The following is a 23,086-nucleotide window of genomic DNA, read 5'->3' as shown; positions in this document are numbered from 1 at the left end:
CATTTAGGGTACTGTAATTGAATTTTGTTAATCATTTTATACTCCGAAGCAAAAAAAATCAAATTAATATATCTTTTTAATCGCAATGAAATTATATTTAAATAATTCGTAAAAGTTATTCCTGTTGTTTCGTCTTTCAATTTTAATTATTACAGTATATGTTATATCTGTCAATAATTTATCATATACCAAATATAGGAGCTTAGAGAAAAAAATATGATGATGACACCAAAATTTTGCATTTAATAAAATGTAAGGTATCATTCATTCATTATATATCAATCATTTATTATATAGGTAAGTAAGCAGATAATATATAAATTATATTATTAAATTATATTGTAATAAAAAGATTATATTCATTTTAATTTTAAAATGAACGCGTTTATTTAATTATTAAAAAAGATGTTCGATATATAAATTAAGCGATGCCCGGTTTAAAAACAAATTACCGTCAATCCGTGTTCGAAATTCGAATCATATTCGACCTTTCGAATATTTCGCGTCAAAAATAACGCGGTCGGCCATTGCAGTTCTGTAGCGAAGTCCTTGGTTGAAGTCGCATGACTCACTGTTCTATTTCTTATTTCCTAAGTATACATTGAAAACTGCATGTATGACGCACTCACACTAGTGCTAAGGGCAATGACCTATGGACAAACATATGTTTTGCTTTTGTGAGAAATTATAACCACTGGAGAAATTTGTTTATGTTAGGAATAATATATTTTTTAAATAATAATATTTACTAAAATGTTATCATATTTTTATGCTTAACCACCCACTTAACAGTTTAACAAATACCGCCAAAATCTTAATTATAATCACAACAGATCAATTGTCTACCGTGTCATTGGTGATGTAAGGACCTAATTATCGTACTCACTATATTAAAACCTGGTTTCGCTCGGGTCTAATAACTAAAACTAAACAAATGCGGTTTATCTTTTATTAATAATTTATTATGGATTCGTTTATATTGAGTACCGTACCGTGGGCGAAATTATTATTTGTAAAACACACCCGTAAACGTCAAACATGGCCGCCCGTTGAACTTCATGTCATTGAAATTGAAGGATTTAATATCTAAATATTTCGAATCAATATCAAATTTTACGAATATATGTTTTTGACAATTATTATTTTTTATCGATCTATAAATCAAAAATCGAGTCTAAATTATTAATATAAATTTTACCCCCAATGTCAGAGCATAAAGGCGCAGGAGCAATACTGGACCATCGCCATTTTAGCTATATATAAAAAATGATAAAGTGAGTTTGCCGAAATGTTGGCTATAATCGTGCCAAAAACGTGATTCGATCGCAATACAACACTAGTCCATAGAAGCGAAGATGGAGCCGCGGAGAATATCATGTGCACTCCACCGGCGCTCTATATCATGGTTCAAAGATAACGTTCTTAGAGATAGTATACTATCTAAGCTTATGTATGTACGTACGTAGTTTCCACAGATAAATATAAACAAAAAGTTATATTTCATTGATAATTATTTTTAATCATCAAAATCTGATATTTAATTAACTGTGGTCTTACAAAAACTATGCGTTGTTTGTTCTTGAAGTATGTTATTAAGGTGGTGATATTTATATATATTTTTTACATTATGTTTTAATAACTTCAACAAAAATCATACATAGTAAGAAATTAATTATTTTGTAATGCCTTCAAACACACAGTTCATAAATATATTAAATGTATACTTATATACTATATGTAAATTAACACAGTCCGTCTGTTACGCATTAATGACTAAACTACTGAACTTGAACCCTAAAGAGGATCACTAGTTTTTTATACCTAAAACCTATAGGTGACCCCCAACCTTCCAGTTCTAACCAGTCTCTTGTAAATCTTAATCTATTTTTAGTTCAAAATTAGTCATAATTATGTATAAGCCGCATTTACATATATTAGAAAACATTGGTTTGAGAAATGTCATTAAAGAAAGTTTTCTTACATTTGACATATAACTTTTACTCAGTATACATTACCTTTAATAAAATCACGTTTAGATTCCCGAGCAACTGTCGCTGTTGCTTGAGATTTGCATGCACTTTCTTAATTATACTAGAACTTTCGCTGGCAAAGTTATGTTATAAGCTGGTACAGGGCACAACCTGTTTCCTCGTGAGGACATTTACAGTATACGACTAACTATTTACAGAGAACGACACGACTGATTTTTTAATTTAGTTTAATTAAATATACGTAAAATAATCACAAAAATTAGAAAGATACGGTCTATTGTTCCGTGATTCATCTTCATTTCATTCATTCATTTCATGTTCACTCTGTAGTTCTAATGACGTCCGTTGTCGTTTTTTAATATAACTTAAAAATTTGCCGATAAGTCGAATATAATGAAAACTGTTTATAGTTAATTAGTAATACAACAAGTTATTGTCAACGTTCTACATATGTATATGGGAGCCGAAATATAAGTGAAACAGCGAATACATACGAATATACAAATTCAGACAGCTTTCAGAAAAGCAAAGAAACCTGACTACAGGAGTAGAGAACCAAAAACCGGAGACACGATAATACCGAATTTGTCAAGAATTTACATCGATAACGACTACAACTTCACTTTTCGGCAATATCTATTTATTCGCTTATTTACGAATTTGACGAGAAGGATCTTCATGATTTTTTCATATTAGAATTTTTTCCATTTTCGTGTTGAACAAAAGTACCCTAAGTAAGATATATATCTACCTTTTACTTGGTGGTAGGGCTTTGTGCAAGCCCGTCTGGGTAGGTACCACCCACTCATCAGTTATTCTACCGCCAAATAACAGTACTCAGTACTGTTGTGTTCCGGTTTGAAGGGTGAGTGAGCCAGTGTAACTACAGGCACAAGGGACATAACATCTTAGTTCCCAAGGTTGGTGGCACACTGACGATGTAAGGAATAGTTAATATTTCTTACAGCGTCATTGTCTATGGGTGATGATGACCGCTTACCATTGAGGCCCATATGCTCGTGCGCCAACCTATACAATAAAAGAAAAACATGTAAAAAAATACTTTGATCTGTTAATATTCTATGGAAAAAATGACTCTTAAAATAATTCTCAGTAATCTTGTACAGGAACTTCAAGAAAATCAATGATTTTTTGAGTCATTAAACAGGAAACGAATTGTGTACAAATGACTATCACGACATTGGTTCGGAATGTGCATTCTACAAAACAACGAACAAGATTAAGTCGTTATTGTTAATAGTTTCGGTTTAAATTGAACATCTTGTTGTGTTGTTTATGATTTTACTCATCGCATCGTGTTTTCAAGGTTTGGAACTAAATGAGATCTTTCCTACAATTCGTATAGCATTGGACGTAACAGCAATTACAAGATAACTTGTTCCAACTTAGATTGTGGAGATAAACTTAAGGTATTAACTTAGTTTTCCTTTTTCATTTGGAAACGAAGACGTTTCGAAGAATGTACTGTTGAGCTTGGATAAAACCCAGCATAACATTGCAGAGACACAATATTGTGTATTGTCTCTAAATAATCTAGAATACAAAAAAAATGCAAACTATTTGAGTCTTTTTTTAAATAATAATTTTGTTAAAATACTACGAAAGAAATTTATCAAATAGTTACTGGAGATGAGCGCCATTAACTAGCTCGCTCCAATTTTACACGGATACTATAATATGGAAGGCGAGATGGCCCAGTGGTTAGAACGCGCGCATCTTAACCGATGATATCGGGTTCAAGCCCAGGCAAGCACCACTGAATATACATGTGCTTAATTTGAGTTTATAATTCACCTCGTGCATAAGAAAAACATCGCGAGGAAACCTGCATACGTCTAATTTCATAGAAATTCTGACACATGTGTATTCCACCAACCCGCATTGGAAAGCAAAGGGAGAGGAGGCCTTTATGAGCCACTGCCAGGCAATGGGAGATTTACAGGCTGGTGTTGTTGTTTGTTTATTATAAATACGTTACAATCGAAACATGATTTAAATAGCTCCAAGTCCAAACTAAAAACGGTTTCGTTCATCGCAGAGAAGATCACATTTATTTTTCATCTTTTTCATACAATTGCATTTTTACAGTACAAATACGGCCCCAGGGCTCGTCTATTAACCTAAAGTAGAATTTATAATAGAGCAGCTACTTATAATGAGGTATATTTATGACTTTATATTATTTAAGTCTTTACATACCACAACTTACCGGGAATTGTTTTAATGAACTCTCCTTTGTTCGCCCTCAAAAGGATTGTCTGAATAAGAAACTGGAACTTTCTCCGTACTGCTATTTTATTTTGTAATTGAATTGAATGGATGAGTATGGTTTAAGCGAAATCCTTTGATATTAGACAAATAATACGCTATAGTTTTATACTGGCTTTGGAATTCACTTATGCTCACAATGTTGGATAATAATTTAAATACAAATTTTATTATTTTTTTTATATTTGGTATGTGCTTTTATCTTATACGTATTTTTATTCATAATTTATCATAAGGTCATTGGTCAAAGGATATATCGTGGAAAATTCTGTGTAATTAATAATATATATATATTCGTTGGCGCAATACGAACCGAACCGGTGATAGCTTCAATTAATGTATTTGTTAAATTTTTCAAAAGTGCTCGTAAAAGCCTACTTGAATAAATAGTATATTTTGGACACGTTTTTTTTTAATGTACCACATTATATTAATTCATCAGTTATTACCGCCTTAGAGATTGGCCTGTAAACCATTCATTACATCCTCAATGCACCTACATCTTTGAAAACTAAAGGGTTTTTTCCCTAATGCCTAATATAATTTCGCTGGCTCACTTTTTCTTCTAACTGAAATACGGTGATGTCAAATATTACTGATGGGTGGAAGAATTTCTGAAAAATGGGCGTAAGAGAAATACCTATACTCCCACTATCACTACCCACTCATCAAATATTCTACCGCTAAACAACAATACGCAGTATTGTTGTGTTCCAGTTTGAAGGGTGTGTGAGCCTTAGTAACATCCTCTCATATATTCTCCCGACTATCAGCAATATTCGGTATTGTTGTGTTCCGGTGTTCATTGCTGAGTCAGTGTAACTACAGGCCTAATTGATATAACGTCTTAGTTCTCCTATATGATGGTAATATAAGGAATATTTGAGTGTGAGCGGTGGTGACCATTTACAGTAACAAAGTCCATCATATCAATATCCGTCTTTTAATTACATATTACGGCGAAAACAATTAACGAAATCACGAACAGTATATTTTTATAAATAACATAATCAGAATCGGAAAAATAGTTGGAAGTTAATTTAAGAAAGTTCTCATTTTTGAAATTAGCTAAGCGTAAATTGATCTATATATTGATCTATATAGGTTTTAATTGATATCGAATAAACTTAGAGGACTTGGTGGTAGGGCTTTGTGCAAGCCCGTCTGGGTAGGTATCACCCACTCATCAGTTATTCTACCGCCAAATAACAGTACTCAGTATTGTTGTGTTCCGGTTTGAAGGGTGAGTGAGCCAGTGCAACTACTGGCACAAGGGACATAAAGTCTTAGTTCCTTGGTGGCACATTGACGATGTAAGGAATACTTAATATTTCTTACATACCATCAGGTGCTCGTCCTCCGATCTATACCATAAAAAAAAAATTAAAAAAAAAAACCGAACCACCTAAGTGGATATATTGATATCACCAAAAAGTTCCTTATGTATTCGATAGTGTCAACGACACTTAAATCACTCTTTGAACTGGATGCGAGCGATACAAAACATTGCTGATTGGATTTATAATTGCTAAGTGGATCGTATATAAGTCGCAAACAAAAACAAACCACAGTGACCAATTAAAATTGAAATCCTGGAACGATTGGGACGCTACCTGGAAATGAAACCTGTCAGAACCGTTAATGTAACTGTCGTAAGAAACTAAACTCAATCAAAATTATAGCATAATTCAAAGGCATGGACGATGCGTTTTTGTAGATGTCATGCTGAAAAGAAAAGTTGATGATAATTTGAACCTGCATATATTCCAGTCCAGGAGCGAAGGTGAAGAAGTATAATGCATTTAAGTAGGCTAATTATTACACGAACTTGATGTGATAATTACAGTTTTTTTAATAAATTGAAATACCTCTCTTCATGGCAATAGATGAAAATGGGCTACCCTCTTTCATCGCTGTTAGAAATATTAACCATTTATATTAAACATTTCATTAACCTGTAACCCACCAACCTTGGGAATTAAGATTTTATTTCCTTTGTGCCTGTAATTTCGCTGGCTCACTTACCATTCAAAACGGGATCACAACAATGCTGAGTACTGCGTTTGACTGTAGAATATCTGGTGGTTACTCAGACGGGCTTGCAATAAGCCCTACAACCGAGTGTACTACAGCTTAATAGTCATGAAACAGTTAGTAAGAAGTTGTATAATTTCTTATGTGTAAATATCAATGTTGCATATACAAGTATGTAATATATTAGAAAAGAGTCTACGCCTTAACAAAATAATAACTAAAACGTGATAATAACACAATACTTTCTATACTATATTTATATCAAGTAATATTAAATTCTCTTTTCTTAACAGATCTATCTTAAACAGAATAATATGTATTGTCTATTATATTATTAACAAACACAAATGCATCAGCGGGTTTATATTGTTACTAAATTGATAAACTATTCGTAGGTATTATTAAATTTAGTTTACATATGATACATACGTAACAATTAATTAGTCATTAATTTTATACCTGTAGCTACCGCGTCGATCTTAAACACTAGCGAGGATAAATTATGGTCAGACGGTGCATCTGTGCCCTATCATTATGTAAATTTATTCGATAAATTGATTGATTGGCTACCTTCATACCGGATCACAGTGATTGGTTACGAAACCAGTCAATGATGAACCATTGACGGTGGACTTTTGTGTCATCTACGATTGTTTCTTAGTAATCTATAGTATTGTTGTAAATGTTGAAATAACTCTTTCTGTCTGCTTATTAATCTGTTCTTTCTCGATCAAACCACTGAACAGAGTTAGTGAAATTTTGTATGAAGCGAGCCTTATCTCCAAGGAAGCCCAATGACCCTTAAAACGCGAGCAAAGCAGGCGACAACTAGGAATTAATAAACAACTACAATCTGAGTATTTGATTTGAAATAATTATATGAATGAAAGTAGCAATATCTCTTTCTAAGAAATTGCTAAGTTACCTTCAATTAAGCTTCAAACTTGTACTAGGTACGATTGCGGCAATGGTAAATGGTCTGGATCGAACCTACGACTCTGCTGGCGCTATTGACGCTTTGTATTTGATATCTATAACACTTTAGATGTTGGTAACCAAAATTGTTAGTCTGTCTGTATTTTATCTATGCTTTAGGTACATGTGGCGTCCTCTAGTTATGACTGTTTGTTCCGTTTTTAAACATGTCTATTGAATACGAAAAGACAACGTGTTTTATTAAAGACATCATAATCTGCTTATTCTATCACATCGTTAGTTAATATGCGTAAATTAATTAAAATATTTAGGTCAACAAATATTAAAGATCAGTAATTTAGTTCGGAACAAGTGAACAAGGGAATAGGAAGAGTTACTTTCTCATTTATAATATTAGTGTGATGTACTGGTAAACGTAAAAACAAACTTTATCCAACGTACTTTATCAACAACTATCGATGGCCTTTTAGTTCCTTAGCTCACACCAATACAAATTTACTAGAATTCATTTTAATCTAGACTTTATGTACGAGGTAATAAGGGATATGTGTGTGCATTGTCTCCCGCATCCCCCTGGAGGTTCGCGTTCGCTTTGTCCTCAGCTCGTCTAATGAAATGAGATAAGCGAACACCTCCTGATTTCCCCGGCGAGAAATGCTAATAATTTCGGTTGAAGGGCTTCCTCAAGGTCTCTAGAGATTTTTCTTATCAGGAAATGTTTTCTTTATCTATTTTTTTGTCTTAAGATATAATTTTTCACTCATGATTGCGAAAAAGCGTGGAATTAATACCTGTTGACTTCGAGGCAGGATATATTAATTTAAAGAATTGTATTAACTAACATGACTTTGTATTTTTTAAATGTTGAAAAAGAGTAACTACTGAGTTCCTTGCCGGTTCTTCTCAGTAGAATCTACTTTCCAGACCGGTGGTACCTTCACTTAATTGTTAAATGACGATTCAAAAGTGCTTGTAGAAGGCCGCTTGAATAAAATTTATTTTGATATGATTTGATTTGATGAGATGACCACGATAGGTAAAGTTCTATCTAAAAAAGGTATGTTATGAAACAGAAATAATTTAGATTATAAACATCAGGAAATTTTAAATCATGTTGGAAATAACGATATATTTTGTATTTGTATATTTAAACAAGAGTTGCTTACATTAAAGACTTAATATATGTAAATGTAATCATCATGGCTTCGATTGGTAAAAATGCTAGTACAAATCATTTATTAGTTCTGAGCACCGACGGTATTTATGTAGTTTAATCAAAGTACGTAATTTGCAACTTTGGAACAAATACGCTATTCGTAATTCTTATTTTTCAGCTTAACTGCTGGAAGAAATCCTCCATAGAACGCTTACTGCCTGTTGATGTTATAGAAGTAACATCTTATACCATATTGAAGATTAAATATAATTTCAAGTTGCAATCAAATTTGCATACGCAAATAGAAAAATAGATAATTTGTTGAAACATTACTTTATAAACGAACCTTTATGTTTTCTTTTCATTCTTCCAAGAAATACGAGTATCAATACGAATACCGCAACTTGCAAGGTTTCATAGTGCCTTACGGCATTCGTCTATTATTTTAGTTATCGCGAAAGCAGAAATGTTTGAGCGTTAGGATAAGAACGTCTTTTGCCTGGAGCTGTTGAGACGTCTCGGGATGAAACCTTGGACTAATTTCTGCAACTATGTTTTAGAATTATTTATACATTTCACAAGGTTTCTGAAAGAATGAAATTTAAGAACAATAATAGCTTGTGATATCAAAATATCGTTGTCATTAAAATTATTGTGAGAGCTGAGATGACCCAGTGGTTAGAACGCGTGCATCTTAACCGATGATTTCGGGTTCAAACCCAGGCAAGCACAACTATATATATGTGCTTAATTTGTGTTTATAATTCATCTCATGCTCGGCAGTGAAGGAAAACATCGTGAGGAAACCCGCATGTGTCCCATTTCACCGAAATTCTGCCACATGTGCATTCCACCAACCCGCATTGGAACAGCGTGGTGGAATATGTTCCAAACCCTCTTCTTAATGGGAGAGGAGGCCTTAGCCCAGTAGTGGAAAATTTACCAGGCTATACTTTACTTGCAGACTTTATTTTACTTTTTTTACTTTAAAATATTGTGTTTGTTTTGAAATTGAAAACAGTACGTGCCAAATTACTCATTATAAATTTATTTCAAACACAAAGAACAACACTCCTTAGGTACATAGTGCAGGTTAGAGATTAAACGGATATCCGTTACGTAGCCGGCCTAATTTTAGTGTCCGGCGGATACTCGATAGTAAGTCAATATCCGGTCGTATACCGAATAGGGGGTAAACACTACTGTAAGGTCCTGAAGGATAAATATAGTTCTTATAAGTAATTTAAAATACCGACAGCGACATAAGCTGACCATTGATAAAGCGATGTCAATCGATTATTTCTTCACTAGTTAATCGTACTGTTTTTTTAACTTAAATTTCATAGAAATTCTGCCACGTGTTTATTCCAACCCGCATTGGAACAGCGTGGTGGAATATGTTCCAAACCTTCTCCTCAAAGGAGGCCTTTAGCCCAGCAGTGAGAATTTACAGGCTGTTGTTGTTGTTGTTGTAATCTTATTTTATGAAAGTATTTTAAAGGCCTCATATATTTATCTATCAAACATTTCGCTGATTCATGTGAGCCTTCAATAAATCTAGCCTATTCTTAATCACCAACAAACGGCTATTCGATTTGTTGGGATTACCGGATGTCCGGTATCCGGACAAACAGCAATCCGATATTTTGTAGCATCTTTATCGGATTTTTATAATGAATTAATATATAATTTTACTGTATAGCTGTCACATTAAATTAGGTATTTCATTAGGTATCTTATATAACAGCTATTTCTACCCATATTTTTAGTCGTCTCTATATATTAAATTCAAGCTTATAGATAGATTTGACTATGTTATATGATGATGTCACTTTACTTTGAGTGTGTAGTGCTAAAATGGCTACTGTTAAGGTCGTTTGGTATTTAGCAAAGAAAAGAAGAAATTAACAAATCTTGATTGTTTTCTATAACACTTGTCGACGCCCTCTCATTCGGCTTTAAGAGATTAGTAGTCAATTATAGGCATAACAAATTATTCTTTGAAAGTTGATGAAATCTATCATCAAATTCTTCATTACAATCTTCAATTTCATCAAATCCAGTTCAATGGCTTGGCCGTGAAATATCAACTGGCAGACAGGCAGACTTTCGCTTTTTAATATTAGTATAAATTATATCTCTTAAGCGATGTTGTAGCGAATAATGCCGTTATAGTACGATTTTTATTTAAATGTTTTTGCTAATGGTAAAATTATGTTTACATTTTATTAAAATATTTACATTCGCCCTTTCACCAAGGTCAGAGACATATAAATACTTGAATTTAAAATATAATACAATATTAGATCATAAACCAGTGTTTACAATTATTTGCCATCTAGTGTTAAATAGGAAAGTTTAAAAGATTTGAACAATAGACGATCAACAGGTCGGGAAGATTCTCGAGTTTGTCCGTTAAGGAAAACATAGAGATGACACCAGCATGGGTTAAATAAAAGGTGCCATCTACCCAGCTGGGTACCCACCCACCGATCGCATTGAAATAGCTTGCTGGAACCAGTTCCAAGTATCCTTCTAAATAGGAAGGAAAGCGTTTGCCCAGCAGTGAGACATTTCTTTTGTAATCTTAATAGGTCTAGCGACAAACGACTAAAGAAATTTAACAATAAAATAACTATGATGTTATATTTTTAAAAATAATAATATTAATAACCTTAAAACAATTGTTAAAGCATGTATTGTGATATATAATTTGTTTACGCCCAAATTTGCCTTTCAGCGAATGTCAGATGAAAATCAAATAACATCAAAGAGACGTTTACATATCGCATTTCGAAATAAAACACGCATCGCTCTGCCCGGTTACAGATTACATCGCATCCGGCGCGTGCGCAGCCAAAACCACAGAGCAAACAGACCAGTAGGTCAGCAAAATATGTTATCAGATATAATTCGTAAATAACAAAACAAAATCAATTCGATTATTCTTTATTTAAAAAAAAATCATTGTGTTTTAAATGATTTATTACCCTCTTCCGTAATAAGTACCTTCACCTATACAAGATATAAATCACGCTGTCCGTTCTTCCATGTAAATGAAAATCAAGTTAATGATCATTAGTGAAACATGCGCGCACCAGTTAATTGCAGCACAAAAATAATTGCTAGGCGCAGAAATAAAAAGCTCGCCCGATAAGACAGCGACGACCGGTCCTAATAGCAGCGAAATATGCAACGGAGTAAGGTGTGAATAAAATAATCTTAGGAATAAATCAGAACTCGAATCGTGCGCAGAATAACACGAGCATGTCGCGGGTTCAAGACTAACATTTAATTTGTATGTATTAAGGCGTCGTTAGTGTAGGCGATTAATTAGAAAATGCATGTGAACTCAGACTGGATTTAATTGCTTGTTTAGATCTTAGTTATTGTCAAAGTGTAATTTGTTTTATATGAAAACTAACTTTCTGAATTGCTCTAAATTTTTGTATAATATTAATTATTAGAAAATGATAAAGATAGCACGTAAACTTAAATTATAGTGTTTTTTAATGCAGTAATATTACTTAAATATTTACGATATTGTAGTTTTGCCTTACTTTTTAAAAAACGAAATAGCCCTGCAAGAATTTAATTCTAAAAAGGCTTTTATAAAGTGTAGCTGTAACATGCATATTCAAATATTATGACAGAAAAAATTATGAAATGTGTCCAAGAAGGAAGCATGAATTTCAATTACAGACTTATACATTTCGCTAATGAGTAAATTGAAATGACTAGCAGAAGTAATAACCATTAAAGATAATTTATTAGGACTTGAGCTACCTAATTACTTAATTTCACAGAGCTAATATAATTATTTCTTGTCGTTTTCGCATAAAGTTATTTGTAGACCTGTAAAATTATCAGACTTTAATAACTTTTGTCATAAAACCGAAAACATACACTTAAATACTATGGGCATTAGTTTAACGTGTTATGAACTCTTGAAAGTAACAAGAACCAAAATTCTTTCATAGTAATCAGACTGTAATTCTGTCATTTTGGTTCTGATAACAAAATGGCATCTCTCGAAATCTTTAGCATTTTCTTTTATTGAATATAATTTATTTGAATTAAATTTATATGAAGAGTCATTTAATAATGACCCTTATTGATAATCCGTTACGAAATTAACTTCCATAAAAATTGTGGCAATTAATTCATAAAGAAACAAACAAAAAAACATGTTTTTAAACTTTTTATTATGTTTCATATCTTTGAAATTTTCTGTCAATGATGTAACGTCTTCCCAGGGTTTTAAAAGAGAACATTGTTTTACCTCCAACACCATGGAATGTCGCTCGTCCTCATCAAAAAATTATAAATAGAAATAAAGTCTTTGTTTAATTTATGAAAGTCACGAGTTGTTTAATTGTTTCTAAATCTTTAAATCTTTCATTGAAAATTTGAGGCACGACCGTCATTTACATAATATTATAAACGACGGTAACTTTTTACAATTCGAAGTAATTAAAGATTCATTTTCGGCATTGATAAGACTTTATTCAACGCTTATTTTTTGGAATGAATATTAAGTTTATTTGAAAAATAGCGACCCGCCCGGCTTCGCACGGTTGCAATATAGATACTAAATATAACACAGAATTTGTATATTTACGATCACCTTAGAAACTTCAAAAATTATCGGTGTTTCTTTGCTATATTGTCCATGACTTATATACAAAAACCTTCCCCTCAAATCACTCTATCTATTAAAAAAACCGCATCAAAAACCGTTGCGTAATTTTTAAAGATTTAAACATATATTTGGACAGACAGCAGTGAGTAACTTTGTTTTATACTATATTATGAATTATGAAATAGTGTAAATATGTTTCGGCACACTGAAGTATAAAATCTCAACATCTAAATCGACTGCTTTTGTATGATTATCATTCAGATAATCTCAGTCCCCGACTAGACATAGTCTCCCAAGGTATGCGCTTACTGTCCACGCATGAAGTCTAGTCCTCTTAAGGCCATCAGTGACGATATCGACAATTGCTCCAATACTGATCAGTCTTGACATACATGACCAGTTCTTTACCAGCTTCAGTTAAGTTCACAATTCAGTCAACTCAAACCACTTGGACTATTAACGTGTACATTTTCTCTGATATGACTATTACATCACACATAACTGATCATGACTTATATGGTATAAAGTATATAATTCCGTTTCCAAAGTCAGCCCACGTATTGTTATATAAGAGAATCTGAAATATGAAATTAGAAAACCTTACATTCTGTTTATTTATTATAATAAATAAATAAACAACTAAACAACAAGTCTACTTTGTATTCATTGTGTGGGATCTGCTTCTAAAGTGGGAGACCTTTACTGCTTAACCTTATAGTAAATTGTTTTCTAATGAATAAATTATTAGGCAACATTGGATAACGCTTTTAACGAAATGATAAAGCTGATATGGCGCAGTGGTTCAAACATATGACACCTCTGATGCAATGAAATGATGTATTTTCTCTTTTTTATGTTATAGTAGTCAACATAACCCATATTGGCACCATCATAAATATTAACCATGCATTTTAACACCATTGCACTACTAACTTTGGAAACTAAAATGTTGTGTCCATTCGTTACTACTGACTCATCCGTCAAAAAAATGCAACAACATTAAATATTGTTGCGCGGTGGAATGATTGCGTGGTACCTAACAAGGGCCGGGCTTATAAATGTATAAAATCATTTATACATTTCTTTTTAATAATATTTACTTTAAAACTATGATAAAACAATATTCGCGGTTTCAAAAATAAATGCCTGTAAAATGTGTATTGTGATATAAACGATAGAATGCAAATATTATTATAACCGTAATTATGTTTGTTTGTTTCAGATACAGTGTTATTCTGACGATATCGACGACATCGTCCGACGGATTCGCTTTGATAAACGGTGAGTTTGAGACAAAAAATTATACGTAATATATAATTTCAACAAACTGCACGTGAAGTTTTACTATTTTGTTTTTTTTATGGTATAGGTTGGCGGACGAATAAATGGGCCACCTGATGGTAAGTGGTCACCGTCACCCATAGACAATGACGCTGTAAGAAATATTAACTATTCCTTACATCGTCCATGTGCCACCAACCTTGGGAACTAAGATGTTATGTCCCTTGTGCCTGTAGTTGCACTGGCTCACTCACCCTTCAGACCTAGTTCAAAACATATCTACAACTCTATTAAGTAAGGAACCTACTACACATAAGTATTGGTTATTTAGCAAGCCTCTGTAATTAACCTCCGTAGAGACATATGGTCTTAAGTTTCACATGTTCTGACAATAATAACCCAGTTGAACTTTAGCTAATAACCTCGTGAAAACATAAAGAATACTTATCTAGTTTTTATTGACCATTATCTATATTAATGTTATAAATGTGAAAGTAACTTGTCTGTCTGTCTGTGGTCTTTTACGACCTAACCGTAATTGACGAAATTTGGTATGAAGGAAATTTGAAAGGACATAGGCTATTTTTTTGCCTAACACTTGACAACCAACAAAAATACGAGGCGGGCGAAACCGTGGGCGACTACTAGTTATAATATACTAGAGAAACGTCTCAACGTTTCACAGTATGCATTTAAATTTGAATTTTCATAGCAATTCGAGTTACGTATTAATAAATAAATAAATTAAAAACTTCCAATAAATCTAAACTTATGGCAATGCTAGTGTTGGCTTAAAACGTTCTAACAGTGTCGATCTCTTATTTACAAACTACACTGTATAATATTCCACCATCCAATATAAGTATATAATGAATATTTAATTTTTGCATTGCATGTAATTTTATTACATGTCTGCAATAGTCAGCTAAGTACAGTTAGTCTAGTAGGTACTTGTAAACTATCTGACGCTAAAGTGCACTAATTAGATTAGACTAGCCAACAGCACAGTCTGGTTAATAAAAATACTCACATAATTATTATAATATTATTTCTAGTGAATGTTCAAATAATAAATACTGATTTTAAGCAGCTAATGTAAAATTAGTAATCAGAGACACAAACTCTTTTCTATAGAAAATTAAAATGAAACATTGTGAACCTAAATGTCCTACTAGGGGAAGGGCTGGGTAGATGTATTCATGAATAGTTTATATCACTGTTACATACGTCTGGAATCAGGCAAACCCTTTAAAGTATTTACAGCTTTTTAATGTCATTCTTGTATTTTTTTATAACATAGGTTAGCGAACACGCATATGGGCCGCCTGATGGTATTGGTAAGGGGTCATTGCCGCTATTAGACAATAGCGCTGTAAGAAATATTAACCATTTCTTACATCGCCAATGCGCCACCAACCTTGGGAACTAAGATGTTATGTCCCCTATGCCTGTAGTTACACCGGCTCACCAACGATTCACACCGGAACACAATAATACTGATTACCGTTGTAGAATATCTGATAAGTGGAAGGTACCCATCCAAAATCAATCCCAAAATCATCAGTGTCAAAAAAGGATACAGATTTATATTGAAAAATGCAGTTTAATTTTCTTCGATTACTTTTAATTAATCTGTATTGTATCAATGTAATGTAAACAAATAAATGTTTCATTTGAATTTAAATTAAATGTTTGCCCTGAATTATCCTTTCGACTTTAGATGGCAACATCGTTATTCAAATTTGCCGAATACCTTTTACATAAAGATGTGAATGACACGAACAATTTGCGGCGGTAATAATCAAATAATGAATCATTCTTTGTTGTCCGCCATTTATGATGTTGCCGCAATCAAGTCTCATCCAAAAACGTAATACCTTTAATTATATTAACATTAGCTCGACCCGTTTAACAGAACAAGCGTGCGGGTGCAAGCTGTGTTCTGGTTATCTCTCGATAACACCGAAAATGATTTTTTTGAATCCTTCTGTGGCGATACACCTTCGGTCCTAGAATTGGACATCCAGGCGCGTTGTGTTAAAATACCTGCCCTCTGATTTAGGACCATAATGTACTAAAGGCCTACATAATATGTTTATATCATATACTATATGTCAATGCAAAATTGCAACACTGTTCAACAGGCTAGCGAAAATGCACACTGTCCAAAAATAAACGTAAGATCGTCGTTTGAAAACCGTGTGAGATTTATTCGTATGTTGTTTTTACAACTCATGTACCTATTTCTCAACAGTGAAAAAGCAAGAAAGCATAGAGCAGAATGCGCAAATGCCTCTTGTCTCTCCACACTAACCTATGACGACCTCCATGGTCGAGTGGTGCGTACACCGGTTTTCATGGGTACGCCACTCTGAGGTCCCGGGTTCGATTCCCGGCCGAGTCGATGTAGATTACCATTAGTTTTCTATGTTGTCTTGGGTCTGGGTGTTTGTGGTACCTTCGTTACTTCTGATTTCCATAACACAAGTGCCTCAGTTACTTACATTAGGATCAGAGTAATGTATGTGATGTTGTCTAAACCTCCTGGTTTTCTACCTTCCGCTTCTAGTCGGGTCTAGCAAGTATAACGTGGTAGAATTTAAATATTTACCAGCCATTGTTCAACAGCAGAATTTATAGGGAGTTTTTTTAACATTCATAATAAAAACCTGTTCATAACAATTTCGAAGTTGTCAACTCGGACGACTACATTTAGCTCAAACGATCAATTCGTGTTCCCAATTAATCCGGAGCTTTAGTTACTAAATATGATTTACCTCTTGACCGACTTCGACCACAGGCAACCCTCAACTGAAAACTCGTAATATTATATAATACATATGTGTCATATGTGTGAGTGTCAAACACAGGTGCAACCTATCCCATAATCTCTTTTGGACTCTCATAGTCCGAAAGGTATATGTACTTTCTGAGGCTCTAAAGGGTAAGTTATTATCATGAACAATTCCTCCTACTGTTATGTTCGTAATTTTGTTTAAATATGTAATACTAATAGTCGCCCGTGGCTTCGCATTTTTAGTTTTCAAAAAAAGTAGTCTATGTCGTTTCTTACAGTTCAAGTTTGCTTCACGTTTATGAGCTACAGACAGACCGACAGCCAGACCGAGTTGATTTCACATTTATAATATTAATATGGATTTAACAAACTATTTGTCTTCGCATTATATTTTTCTCTCAGATAGACCCTATATTTTTCGCTCCTACAAAACTTGTGAGAAAATTTAGATAGTCAGGCATTCCAATATAACAATACAACCTACAGATCCCATTCTAGGACATTTATATTTGATTAGATACCTTACCGCTGCTGCAGAGTACGAAACATTCAGAGTCGTTCAATTTACTCAGAGAATGATGAAAACCATAACAATGCGTGAACGAAATTAAAGTCCTCAATAAATTCAATAATCAGAACAATAAATATTCAAACAAAGACTTTCGTTACGACGAAGTTTGATTGATTCGTTTATTAAGTCTGAGAGCAATAGTTAATTGAAATTTGATAATTAAAACGAGCCGAGATGGCCCAATGGTTAGAGAGTACATCCGTAACCGATGATTGCAGGTTTAAACCCAGACAATCGCCACTGAATTTAATGTGCTTAATTTGTGTTTATAATTATATCTCGCGCTCGATGGTGCAGGAAAACATCGTGAGGTTACCTGCATGTGACCAATTTCAACGATATTCTGCCACAACGAATTTGCTCCATACCTTCTCCTCAAAGGGAAAGGAGGCTTTAGCCCAGCTTTGGGAAATTTACAGGCCGTTAATTTAATTTAAACGTAATTTATAATTCAAAAAGATATTATCGCTATGACGTCATAATTAAATAAAGGGTTTTTTTTAATATCAGCGGTAAAGCAGCGAATAAAAAAAAAGTTTTTTGATTTATGGTGTTAACTTTAATAAACGTCAACTGACGTAATTTATTTTAATTTCAGCGTATTATCTAAAAATGTTACAGCCCTCGTAATATTTACGCGCGTTACGCTTTATGAAGTCGGGCTCAGTTCGTCGAGGGCGGCGCAAGGGCGGCGAATGTCAGACGGTCGATTCTCCCGAACTTTACTTGCCTAATTGCTAACTAATCATAAACGCAAACTGTGAAACCGACTGGCACATCGATATTTTTTTGCGAGATCCGTGTTGATTAACTTCTCATTCGGATTGTAATCGATATTTTTGTTGCCGACCAAATTATCGATATAATTAGGTATGTTTTTTGGCTTTAACATTTAAAGGATATATTTGGCTCGTAACATGAACATTTAAAGTAACCATTTTCTTTAAATCACAGTCTGTAATGTAATACACGTGTTCGTCGACTACCAGTAATTGTCAGCGTGGAGCGGAAAAAAAAACACAAGCAAAGAGGCCAGCGCATTTGACAGCGACATTTTTCACGCGTGCAACGAGAGGGGGGAACGCGTCAAGGTCACTGGTGACGTCACCCGCGAGCACAATGACCCCCGAAAACAGTGATGGCCGCTGCGTCGATGTCTTGACGCCATATTGACATAACATCGAGAGACTAGTTTTCTTTGAATTTACAATGTAAGTTTCTTGTAACCATTTCAACAGATGGCTAGCTTCGTGCATTATTATTGTTACAATTATTTACACTAAAATTAAATCAGAAAATATTAAATAAAGCACTATAACAGTTAATATTAATGAATACACAGTAGAAGTAATATTTATTTATTTAGTATGTATTTTATTTTTATAAAATTATTATTTTCCTGAAGCTTAAAATCAAATATATTCAATGCGCGACTCTCTTTTGGTTTTTTTTAATAATCCGTTCGCGCGGGAAAACGTCTTGTATTATTTTTTTAAAGCCATACGAACGACGTTCTAAAATCGATTACACTTTTATGAAATCAGATACACTAACATAATGAGTTTATTAAATATTAAACTATAATATAAATGTATTAACATAAATAAGTATTTAAAACACTACGAAAATGGTATTTAAGTATATTAATTTATAAGTTGTCTTCCTCTAATGGCTTGAGATGAATTACAAATACACTTCCCGATAAATTTACGATCTCCATTTAAGATTCGCGTTTCTTAAACCGTTAAGACGATATGCTAAAACTATATTTTTAACAGCTGTAATAAAATATCTGTTTACAATAAAATAAAACGGAACAGCGTTTTTTAATTAAACGACGCGTTGTTTAACACATTTATGTACCACCCCTTTAATTATGAACATGTTCATAAACCTATAAGCTAAAGCGAAAATGAAGATATTACATCGCCTTTTCACATTTCGCTGAGTCGGAAAATTACTGCTCGTTATGCTAAAGTAATACGTTCTTTAATCATAATTATATAATTACTCTTTGAATTATTCGTTTTAAATCGAAATTCTTAATTACAACAAAAACTTACGTCCGTGCGTGAAATTATGAATATGAAAGTTTTATGTTAATTTTTAGTTATAATAATGTTTGGTCGTCATTAATCTACTTATATCGTCAATTATAATGAATTGAAAAAACGTTTTAGTTTATAAGAAACTACGTTTGTATTTAACTAAAAAGTTATTAATGTAGCAAAATTTTTCTTTATTACATCAGCTATCTGCCGGTGATCGTTGCGTCAAAATCGGTCCAGCCGTTCCAGTGATAAGCCGGAGCAAACAGACAGACAGATAACAAAAATTTGATATTCAATCTTCAGAGCGAATTCGCTTCGTATGTCAACTGGTAAAATCTTGACAAATGACTAACAGTGATACGCCATTTTGATACGTAAATCCTAGAACATTATAATTATTATAGTCACAAATGGTATTGTGGTATTTCACACTTCTGCGGTGAGACGAGTGTCTTGTTACATTATAGCCCTAACAGAGTGAATTCGAATTTCGAATCGTACATTGAATCTCTTGTGTAATTAAAATTTTTAGCGCGAATCGGCTTTATATCATCTTTCGAAAATCGAACTCCTGATACACGATATCTAATTATTCAGCCACTAAAAAAATTGACTATGTATCAGCGTTTTTTTCATAATTAATGTCCAATGGATATCAATTGTGTTTTAATGTGTGATTATTTATCTGTGCTTTAAACACCCAGAGGAATAACTGAATTATACCTGTGTGAGTTTGTTGATTAAAATAATGAGAAGCCGAACTATTTGTATGAATAGATACCACACACTGACCTATCGCTAAACAATAGTGATATGAGCTACTTTTCGATGTGATGGGTAAGTTAGTCAACAAAGACACAGAGGGCCTAATCACGTCTCACGGTTGGCAGCGCACTGGCTATGTGAGGCATAATTACGTATTACAATGACATTGTTAAAGTCAATAGCAATCGGTAGTGCTATCATCAGGTGACCTATTAATTCAAGGGCATTCCTTAACAAAATGAAACAGATACTCTTGTTCGAAATATATAAACTTATTTTATAATTGTAAATCGATACTATACAGCCGAATCTTTTTATTTCCTGAGTAAAATAATTTTTAAATAATTAATTTCTTTGCTGTCTAAACGCTTGGCCCTTGGAGTAGTGGTGCAAAAAGCTTCATCAAAAGTATAACACCTCGCCTCATTGCCTCCACTGGTGACAGGAGGGCTGGTTCGTTTTTTGCCCAGAGGATCGGAATTGCGATTCAACGGGGAAATGCTGCTAGCATTCTTGCCACCATTCCATGCGGTCAAGATTTATACAGTAACTAGTTTTAGTTCATATTTGTATATATATATTTAAGCATGTAAAATAATGATATCAAGTCATACATAAGATATATGGACTAGCAAGGCCCGCAAATTCGTACGCGTTTTAATTTGACAAAAAAATAAAAATGGTGGAGCCTACGTTACTCCGTATATAGCTTTCTGCCAGTGAAAGTCCTGTCAAAATCAATCCAACTGACAGACAAAAGTTTTAACAAAAGTTTTTTTGGTATGTCCACCGTGTATGCATACATACCTATGTATTTAGTAAAAAGTCTACGATTTTATCACATATAGTAAAAACACTACAATTTTATTATATATAGAGATAATATTTCTTGCTTTAAAATTTATTGTACATAATGTAACCGTTGGTTTCGAAAAATAAGTAAATACCAAGCGTTTTACGGACGTCAATGGTTAATAGAATAATCGTCATGCGGGCCTATTCTTCGGAATGGGGGCTGTGAGAGACCACCCAGCGTGAAGTTATACACTTAGTACATAATATACACTTAATCTTATAAATAAAAAAAATCCTTTATTTAAAAAAAATACTACCGCATATTGAATATCTACAGCTTAATGTAAACAGTCATAATTTAAATTTGAAACAAAATCGATATTGTAAACTAAGATGAGGTGTAAAATTATCTATTCTCCATGACATGACACGTAATTGGCGGTTTAGCGAGCAACTTAATCATGTAGTTTGCATCAGCCTGCGCGCGCATCATGAAATTAATATTTACTCATAATTTTACATACCACAACAAAAGGAATGGCTTGATATGAACTGATTAATAACATTGATCTTACATCAAGCACAACAGAACTATTTAACCAAATCAAAATATACTATATCCAAGTAGGCACTTTTGAATCGTCATTTACCATCGACAAACATTTTTTTTTCAATTGCATTTACAAAGCTACCATCGAAGAACCGGCAAGTAACTCAGCAGTTATATTTTTTCAACATCTAAAAATACAGTCATGTTAGTTAAATACAATTTTATGTATAGGTAGGTATGAAATATATCCTGCCTGGTAGTCAAAGATTAAATCCACGCTTTTTTAACGGTTACATAATTTTACTCAATAATACCAATATTTTACAAATAATTTGAATTTATGTAACGGCAACGTTAAAAATGTCTGCGGAATTTCATTATAGAAATACATACCTTGCCCTAAGAAGGATTTATTGACTTATATTACTAATAGGAATCGACGATATGAAAGAGTATTATAAATGATAAGATAACATTATCCCATGTAACAACAGTAGATATTTTTATCCTCATGCAAATGTAAGACATTTATAAGAACGCTTTCTATACATCATTTCCAAACAGGATGCGTCCATGCTTGTCTACGCGCCGCACGGCTTGCACACCATTTTATTACCAACATATTTTACATCGTGCCTTAAGTAAAATTCCTTTATGCTCGGTAATAAAACGCTGCGTTCGCGTCTTTTGTGACTTTTGTATTAAAGTAAATCAACATATATATTATACGGAACGCCTGATTAATCGATCTCATTTGAAACCCGCGGTGTAAACTCATTAACCTTCGGGCAATGAATATTTTGGACTCCGTTTATAATACATATTATTCTAGTTCTATTTCTAAGTAACCGTGTAATTGAGTCGAGACGACCCAGTGGTTAGAACGAGTGCATCTTAACCGATGATTGCGGGTTCAAACCCAGACAAGCACCGCTGATTCATCTGCTTAAGTTGTCTTTATAATTCATCTCGTGCTCAGCGGTGAAGGAAAACATCGTGAGGAAACCTGTATGTGACAAATTTCAAAGAAATTCTGCCACATGTGTATTCCACCAACTGTTATTGTTTGATCAATGTCTTTTTTCTTAATTTATTTATCATTTGAAAGCAGAGACAAAACATCCTTAACTAATTTCTCCATAAATAATATTCATAAGCAAAGCCACGCTACTATAAGATTATTTATATTAATTGTGTAATTATATAGTCATAAATAAAATATACCTAT

The 23,086-nt window shown here is 33.2% G+C and overlaps 1 protein-coding gene across 1 annotated transcript in view; it reads left to right on the top strand.

Annotated features, from left to right (window-relative positions):
• Nucleotides 1-23,086, top strand: part of LOC124533629 (ecdysone receptor) — a 223,685-nt gene that overhangs the window by 29,481 nt on the left and 171,118 nt on the right. The window contains exon 3 of the mRNA XM_047109030.1: nt 14,271-14,329. The gene's annotated coding sequence lies outside the window, so the exon portion shown is untranslated. The remainder of the gene's footprint in view (nt 1-14,270; nt 14,330-23,086) is intronic.

This window comes from Vanessa cardui, chromosome 11, assembly GCF_905220365.1.
Source record: "Vanessa cardui chromosome 11, ilVanCard2.1, whole genome shotgun sequence".
Lineage (NCBI taxonomy): Eukaryota > Metazoa > Arthropoda > Insecta > Lepidoptera > Nymphalidae > Vanessa > Vanessa cardui.
Note: the sequence above shows the minus strand (reverse complement) of the source record. Positions and strands in the feature narration are given on the sequence as shown.